Raw genomic sequence first — 8694 nt, 5'->3', positions numbered from 1 at the left:
ATTGAAGTGGATGTGAGACTCACGAATTGAACATAAAAACTTTTTGAATATCAATTATTGCTAGGAGGACAATATCACTTGAACTGCTAAATTGGAAAAGTTAGATAGATAATGGGAAAATTTATTGCAAAAATATTTGTTGAGTATCTACTATGTAAAAGTTCTGTTCTAGGCCCAGAGCAAAATATCCACAATTAAGGGCCCTCATGGAACTCACGGCTATGGAATCTTGTGACACTATATGTTACAGAGTTTCAATCAATAACTGTCTTTGAGTTCAGCCAAATTGTGTATTCAGACATTCACAGTTATCATTGAGAAAGTTACAAGTTTTAAGCCAGTTTTATAAAATTTGTAAGGGTTTAAACTAAAATTTGCAGTATAACAACATAAGGAATAAAACATAACAACTTGATTGCTATTCAGAACTGTTCTAATTTATGAGAACTGAAGGAAACCATTGGCTTCCAAGGACAGATTTGAAGCTGCCAAATATGGAAGAACCTAGATTCTCATTGCACCTCAGACTCAAACTGGCTGTGAAACGCTGGGGAAGTCACCCAATCTCTCTGAGCCATATTTCTCTCTACATAAACTGAGGATACTGGACTACATAATCTCAAAGAGAACTTCTATTTCTAGTGTTCTAGGAGTCTTTATTTGCTATGGGCTGGCATTTAATAAAAGACTGCTCTGTCTTGGATCTCACTCATTAGAAGTTAATAGGGACCCAAAAAATCATCCACCTTGAAGATGAGATTTCCCAGGCAGTCAGACAATGTGTGTCCATCAAGGGCAAAAGACTGTGCTTTCTCCTCTACAACATGCTTCTCTCTATCAAGTTTGATAGACAACGTTTGACAGAGATAGCTTTGAATGCCTAAAAGTAAGAATATGCACATCTTAGTTCTACAGTCTCCTGAGGTGGTTCCAAGGTGCCCCTATGGTTACGGTTTGAAGAAGACCAAAAAGTGCTTATAACACTTGTAGCATCATTTTCAGGGGTTTTCTGTGCACCCTCAGCAGCAAAGATATGGCAGGGCCCATCTTCAGTGGTGGACATGCTGGTGCCGGAGCTGTCACAAATGCCCAAGTACACAGTTCTACAGAGACACTTTGAACCAAGGGGAAGCACAGGGCCTGACAAGGCTATGGGGAATGCCCCCATATAACTCCCCTGTATTCGAAAAACAGAGATGCAAAAATTGAAACTTCTGCTCATAAGTTGGCAGCAGACCTGTGGGAAAAGTTTTGGATGGAAGGAAAGCCAGCGAATATTGATCTTTTGGCTCTGCCTTTTCATAAAAGGCAAAAATGACTCTTCTCTTAATGAAGGATGGCTGAAAGAAGCTTAGAAGATGTACTGATTTGGTTTCATTCTAGTCAGTTTATCTAAACCAGATCCAAATGATCTAAGACTTTCTGGGTCATAAAATGGGACTGGAATTCTTAGGGCAGACATGTACAATTTCCAAGGCTCCCTATTTCTTGTCATCCTTTCAGCAGTGTGGTGCCAGCAAAAACCAGCTAATAGACTCTTACGATCCAAAATTAATTTGGAAAAAAAAATAACCCGCCAGAATTTTTTAACCTAAAAAACAGTGCGGCAATTTAGGTTGGATTTGCATTTTCGGCAAAGGTTCACATTAGTCCTATTTTTATGTTTGTATATTCACTCAGGTCTAATCTTAATAAGGACAGTTTTAGAGGCCTGGGCAGATTTTGAGTGACTGCTGGGCACCAATAAAGCTGGAAGAGTGCTAGGGTCCACTGGTAGTTCCGGGAGACTCATTTTAATCACTTCCTTAAACACCCAGGTTTCTACCTAAAAGTGGGTGCCTTCCTCCTTAATTACCCTCCTCTTTGGAAAACAGAAGCTGAAAGAATAGGCTCTTGTTAATAAGATTTATTTTTTACTAACCCCATAAAGGTTTAACTTATGCTGTGGAGCCTACCCTGACTCTAATTCATTTTATTCTTTTGCTTCTCTGAACTACAATATTTACCACACACTTTACTTTTAAAATTGCTAATATCACTCTTTTTGTTCCCTTATAGTCAGTCACATAAGAGACAGGCTAATAGAAACAAATTGATCCAAGTTTGTGTTTAGTAAGATAAAAGTTAGGTAGCAAGATGAAGCTTAGATAGTTAAGATGAAGATAGGTAGTTTGCTTCTTTCAACTATAATATTTGCCAGAAATGTTACTTTTAAAATTGGTAATATCACTTTTTGTAGCTTATAGTGACATGAGAGATAGGCTAATAGAAATGAATAATCCAAGTTTGTAGTTTAGCAAAATGAAGCTTAGGTAGTTAAAATTAACATTCAATTTGAAATTCATGTTCAATTGACATACAACTCATTTCATTACATTTACTAACCATGATTTTCATAACAGTTAAATCAGTTAACTTTTAAATTATGTTCAAACAATAATCTACTAATTAAGTTGTTAATGTTTTAAAGAGAGGCATGGATTTATTTTTGATTTTTAAAATAACATCTTTAAGCCAATACTTATGTTAATTCTCAGTTTAGTTTCTTCTAAAATATTTCCACTCTGATAACAAATTGGGGCGTACAAATTTGGTAAGATTGTTTCTTATTTTAAAAAACTTAAATGTGAAACGGTGTGATTTATATTAATAAAGAAATACCAGTTAAAATGTAATTTTTCATTGGTACATATAGTAGCTAGTTTATTTTATTTTTATTTTTTTCAAGATGGAGTCTTGCTCTGTCATACAGGCTGGAGAGCAGTGGCACGATCTTAGCTCACTGCAACCTCCGCCTCCTGGGTTCAAGCAATTCTCCTACCTCAGTCTCCTGAGTAGCTGTGATTACAGGTGCCCAACACCATACCTGGTTAATTCTTGTATTTTTAGTAGAGATGGGATTTCACCATGTTGGTCAGGCTGGTCTCAAACTCCTGACCTTGTGATCTGCCCGCCTCAGCCACCCAAAGTGCTTGGATTAAAGGTATGAGTCACTGTGTCCGGCCTAGTAGCTAGTTTATTTTTAATCACATTAAAATAGTATTTAAATGATATATATTTAAATTAATCTTAAAACAACCATCCTGATATACCTAGGACCTACCTACATTTTAGTTACATCTTAATTATCAACCAGATCAAATATAAGTTATCTGTGTTTGTGGAATCAATAAAACTGTGCTAAGACTATACTTTCAGGGATTATTTCACATAAACTTCTAGAGTTTCTCTGAATCTGTAGAGCACCAGAAACCATGAAAAGAGGGTGTAGCATTCTCTCCTGAATGTGAGGCTGGCTCTTGGTGCTACCTCACTGAAACTGCCATTGCCACTGATGATCATTCTTCTCTTACTCTGAGAGAGAGAGAGAGAGAGAGGACGCAGTCTGAGTGGTTCTCATTTTTTTTTTGAGATGGAGTCTCGCTCTGTCGCCCAGGCTGGAGTGCAGTGATGCGATCTTGGCTCACTGCAAGCTCCACCTTCCGGGTTCACACCATTCTCCTGCCTCAGCCTCCCGAGTAGCTGGGACTACAGGCACCTGCCACCACGCCTGGCTAGTTTTTTGTAGTTTTAGCAGAGATGGCATTTCACCGCATTAGCCAGGATGGTCTCCATCTCCTGACCACGTGATCCGCCTGCCTCAGCCTCCCAAAGTGCTGGGATTACAGGTGTGAGCCACCGCGCCCCGCCTGAGTGGTTCTCATTTTAAAAATAAAATTAAATAAGTAAACAAATAAAACTATGCTTTTGTCTACTTCATAGAAAATCTAGTTCTATTGACAAATTCATACCTATATCTTCAATATACATACACATATCCACATATGCATATACACACGTGCACACACACAGACACCCCACACACACCAATTAGTAAAACTCAAGTAAGAGAATGTTGCTTTCTCAATGGTTTATACTCAATATTCCCTAATCAAGTGAGGCTCTGGTATAAAGCACGAATCTCAAGATATCATTCCAAAATATTCAGAAAAACAATAAGAAAATAGGTATGTAAATATTTATTTACCTAAATATGTAGATATTTATATTTATTATGAAGCTGCTTCAATATTGAAACCTCAGAATTTTGTGCTATAAAGTACTTATTATTCAGGAGTTGGATCTCCATGAATTGTCCTTCATATGTGCTAACAGTTCTCTCATATTTTTATCTTTATGCTAATTTATTCTGATTTCTGAGATTGTTTCTAAGTTTATTGTTTAATTCATTCTTTAAATTTTCTGTTGTATTGAGTCTGTTTTTTCCTATTTTAAGACATATTTTACTTTCATTAGTGTTTTTGTTTTGAAAATATTCTTATCTCAGCCCGTTTCAAAACATATGTCCTCATTGAGAACAAGATGTTTTCTAAATACTTCTTATACCTCATTAAATAAACCTATTTAGGAGGAAGCAGACTTCTTCTGAGTAACTAATGCATTGCTCTTCTCTCTTGTTGCAAAATATTTTCAATGTCTCATATTTTTCTGTTTACTCATTCTTGAGTAACTTAATGAACATGCTCTGAAATGCTGGTTTAAAACCCTCATTCGATATTCTTTTCATATATAGAAAAATACTTAGGCCTGGTGTTGACAAACAATACATTTAAACGACTTTACTCTCACCAATGCCTACTTGTTGGCCATTGACCTCCATGCCAATCTATAGCTGGAGAGCAAATTGTTGCCCAGTGGGTTCCAAACAAATGCAAAATCCTTCACCAGAGCAGAGGTCTTTATTCTCATCTTTTAAGCCATGCAAATAGATGCAGCCTGAATTCCAAAAGTAGTAAAAGAAAGATAGGAGAAGCATGCAACTCTCCAGTTCCTGTTGCCATAGGAGAGAGTTCTATGCTTTTCATTGTCCCTATGCCTTACCACAAAGATGATTCATGATGAAGTTTGTAAGGCTTAAACTTCAAGATCTCTCACTTGCACAAGGCCCTTGCAATGTCTGTGAGAGTCTCTAACAAAGTGATTAACATGGTCAAATATTTTTGTAAAATTTGTAAAACTTAGATACTTTATCCACTCAATCTTCCTGTACATCAGGTGACTATGAAGTAGCCATAGTCACCTGAGATCCTAATAAAAAATTAAGTTTGAGATAAATTTAGTTTGCTTTTGGTGGAATATATTTGTGTGGATCACAGACACTTTCTAAACAGTTAAATCATTGCTAGCCATGCACCAAGACGGTGAATGACTTGGAAATAAACGCCACAGCACTCCTAAACAGAGGTCAAACCTTTGTTAGCTCTCAAATTACTATATCACAGGAAAGGTGGAGTTCCTTCTATAGCTTACAGTTGGTAACCTTCTCAAACTCTTAGGGATTTAGAGGAGCTCACACTCACTTTTGCTATTGGTTCTTCCTGAATATTAACAATCTCTGTTTACTTTAAAGAAAATGTACTCCATATGTTTCAGAATCATTTGTGCTTTAATCTCCACATGGGAGACATAAATATTCAATATACACACGTAGAAATGTTTTTAGATGTGGAAGAGACTACTTCTATTTTTAAAATGAATAGTTCTTGTCTTGATCTCTGATGGGGAAAAAAGAAAAAAAGATTCTTTCCCAGGTGTGGCTGCTCATTCTACAGGTGATTCAGGCTCTGGGAAGATGTCCTCCCATTGACCTTGAGTCATTATAGCAAATATTCTAGCTACAGCTGTACAACAAGTTAATTTAGCAGGAAGGAGTTCAGCCTCTTACTTCCATGCTCTTTAGCCCCATTCAAGACCAAGGCATCATGTCTTCTGTGTCTTTTTTTTTTTTTTTTGAGACGGAGTCTCACTCTGTCACCCAGGCTGGAGTGCAGTGGCGCAATCTCGGCTCACTGCAAGCTCCGCCTCCCGGGTTCACGCCATTCTCCTGCCTCAGCCTCTCCGAGTAGCTGGGACTACAGGCGCCTGCCACCACGCCCGGCTAATTTTTTTTTTGTATTTTTAGTAGAGACAGGGTTTCACTGTGGTCTCGATCTTCTGACCTCGTGATCCGCCCGCCTCGGCCTCCCAAAGTGCTGGGATTACAAGCATGAGCCACCGCGCCATGCCTATGTCTTCTGTGTCTTAATCCAAGGCCAGGAACCATATACTTGGCCCAAAAGTAGTGAGACTCTGTTCTCCTGACTCTTATACTAGGCAGCCATTCTACTTTGAAGAAGCAATCTACTGAGATTCAGCCTGTTCAATCACATAGGAATGATGTAGATACTTCCGTCTTAATCTTTTTAATGTATATATTGAGAAAATAAAATAAACTTTTTTTTGTGGGGGGGGGTGAGACGGAGTCTCGCTCTGTGCCCAGGCTGGAGTGCAGTGGCGCGATCTCGGCTCACTGCAAGCTCCGCCTCCCGGGTTCACGCCATTCTCCTGCCTCAGCCTCCTGAGTAGCTGGGACTACAGGCGTCTGCCACCACGCCGGGCTAATTTTTTTGTATTTTTAGTAGAGACGGGGTTCACCATGTTAGCCAGGATGGTCTCGATCTCCTGACATCATGATCAGCCCACCTCGGCCTCCCAAAGTACTGGGATTACAGGCGTGAGCCACCGCGCCTGGCCCCGAGAAAATAAACATTTTTTAAAAAGAGCAAGGCCAGGTGTGATGGCTCACACCTGTAATCCTAGCACTTTGGGAGGCTGAGGCAAGAGGTTCACCCTAGCCCAGGAGTTTGAGACCAGCCTGGGAAACGTGGAGATACTCCATCTCTACAAAAAATACAAAAATTAGCCGGGCTTGGTGGCATGCACCTGTAGTTCCAGCTACTCAGGGGGCTGAGGGTGGGAGACTCGCTTGAGCCCAGGAGGTTGAGGCGGCTGTGAGCCGTGATCAAGCCACTTTACTACAGCCTGGGTGACAGAGTGAGACCCTGTTTCAAAAATAAAGGGGCGAAAGGCCAAACAATTTCTATCTCCCTTATATGGTTTTCTAGTACATTTCAGTAACGATAATAATAAGGCTCAATAAGGGTTTATGGATGGAATGCCACTTCAAGGAGAAGCTAACACTCAAATTTGCAAGATAATAGTTCTGATACACAAACAACAGCATAAAGGTCCTAGCAGTCATAGAATGAAGCCCCAGGAGACCCACTGCTCACACCCAGCTGCCTTTACCCCCGCCTTGGATTAGTCTTATTCTCATTTAGTGCTGTGTCACTCCACAGGACATAAATGGATCTGGCCCTTGGTGAGGTTTCATCTTTCTCCTAACACCTAGCACAGCCTCATTTATTATGCTTGCCAAGCAGAAAAGTGGTGTAGCCCTCCATGCCTTTTAGTGCTAGGGGATATAACCACATAGAGATCCAGACAGATAAATTCTGCTTGACATCACTTAAATTTCTCAAAGGCACCAAAAATCAATATATCAAAAATGAACTCTTGATCCTTCCCTAAATTCTAGCTTTCTCCCGATGTTTTCTATCCCAGAATATGTGTCCCCCCCATCTATCCCCTTGAGAGAAAGTCACAATCATAGATCTCCTTTCCCTCAAAACCCATACTTCATCACCAGATCCTGTTGGCTTTGCCCCCTACATACTTCTAAAATAGTCTTTCCCTTAACATTTTCAGGGTCCAGAGCAAGGGAACACATACCATAAGTACAAATACTTAAAGGTATAAATAAAGTGAACAAGCTGTTAGGTAAGATAGTTCTATTTTTCCACCTTGACAAACCCTCCTTCATAATGACGAGGAGAGCAGGGTTCAAATAAAAAATTCTCTATCTCCTTGGAGTTCTGTGCCCTTAATTAGTGACTGGGGATTGCTGGACCACATGTCATAGATGGCAGATGACAGGATACCCCTCATTGTCCCATCCCAGCTCCAAGAGACCTACTGCGAGAGACCTTGTGGATACACACATGGGCACTCAGACTACATGTCCAAGTTCTGCAAACTCTCTTCACAACCTCTGTACGTAGCTGCTGCTGGTTGCCTACTAAGTCTGTTCAAGCTGCTATAATAAAATTCCATAAACTAAGTGGCTTATAACAACAGAAATGCATTTCTCACAGTTCTGGAACCTGAAAGGTCTAAGATCAAGGTGCCAGCAGATTCAGGGTCTGGCAAGACCTGCTTTCTGGTTCTTACAAGGTATCTCGTTATGTCTTCATGTGATAAAACGGACAAAACAGTTTTCTGGGGGCATCTTTTTTTTTTTTTTTGAAACGGAGTCTCGTTCTGTCGTCCTGGCTGGAGTGCAGTGGTGCTATTGCGGTTCACTGCAACCTCCGCCTCCCGGATTCACTCCATTCTCCTGCCTCAGCCTCCCGAGTAGCTGGGGCTACAGGCGCCCACCACCATGCCTGGCTAATTTTTTTGTATCTTTATTAGAGACGGGGTTTCACCATGTTAGCCAGGATGGTCTCGATCTCCTGACCTTGTGATCTGCCCGCCTCGGCCTCCCAAAGTGCTGGGATTACAGGCATGAGCCACCATGCCTGGGGGCCTCTTTTATAAAGGCACTAATCTCATTCATGAGGGCTCCACCCCTATGATCTAAATATATCCCAAAGGCCCCACTTCCTAATAATATTATATTGTGATTAGATTTTCAACATGTGAATTTGGAGGACACAGAGATTCAGACTGTAGCAGACACTCTGGAGGCTAGGGCCAAATACATGCTGGGGACCAGAGAGTGGTCTAGAAGCAGGGCAGGGAGAGCAGCTTTCT

General features: G+C 40.3%; 1 non-coding gene across 1 annotated transcript; it reads left to right on the top strand.

The window, feature by feature from the left end:
* The first annotated feature begins 3182 nt into the window (after positions 1-3182).
* On the top strand, positions 3183-3394 carry LOC116458190 (small nucleolar RNA U3). Its single transcript, XR_004245246.1, has one exon. It is a non-coding gene; the product is annotated as a small nucleolar RNA U3 (small nucleolar RNA).
* Positions 3395-8694: the final 5300 nt, after the last annotated feature.

The sequence above is a fragment of the Hylobates moloch genome, unplaced genomic scaffold (assembly GCF_009828535.3).
Source record: "Hylobates moloch isolate HMO894 unplaced genomic scaffold, HMol_V3 SCAFFOLD_18, whole genome shotgun sequence".
Taxonomy (NCBI): domain Eukaryota; kingdom Metazoa; phylum Chordata; class Mammalia; order Primates; family Hylobatidae; genus Hylobates; species Hylobates moloch.
This window is presented reverse-complemented; position numbering and strand designations above follow the sequence as displayed.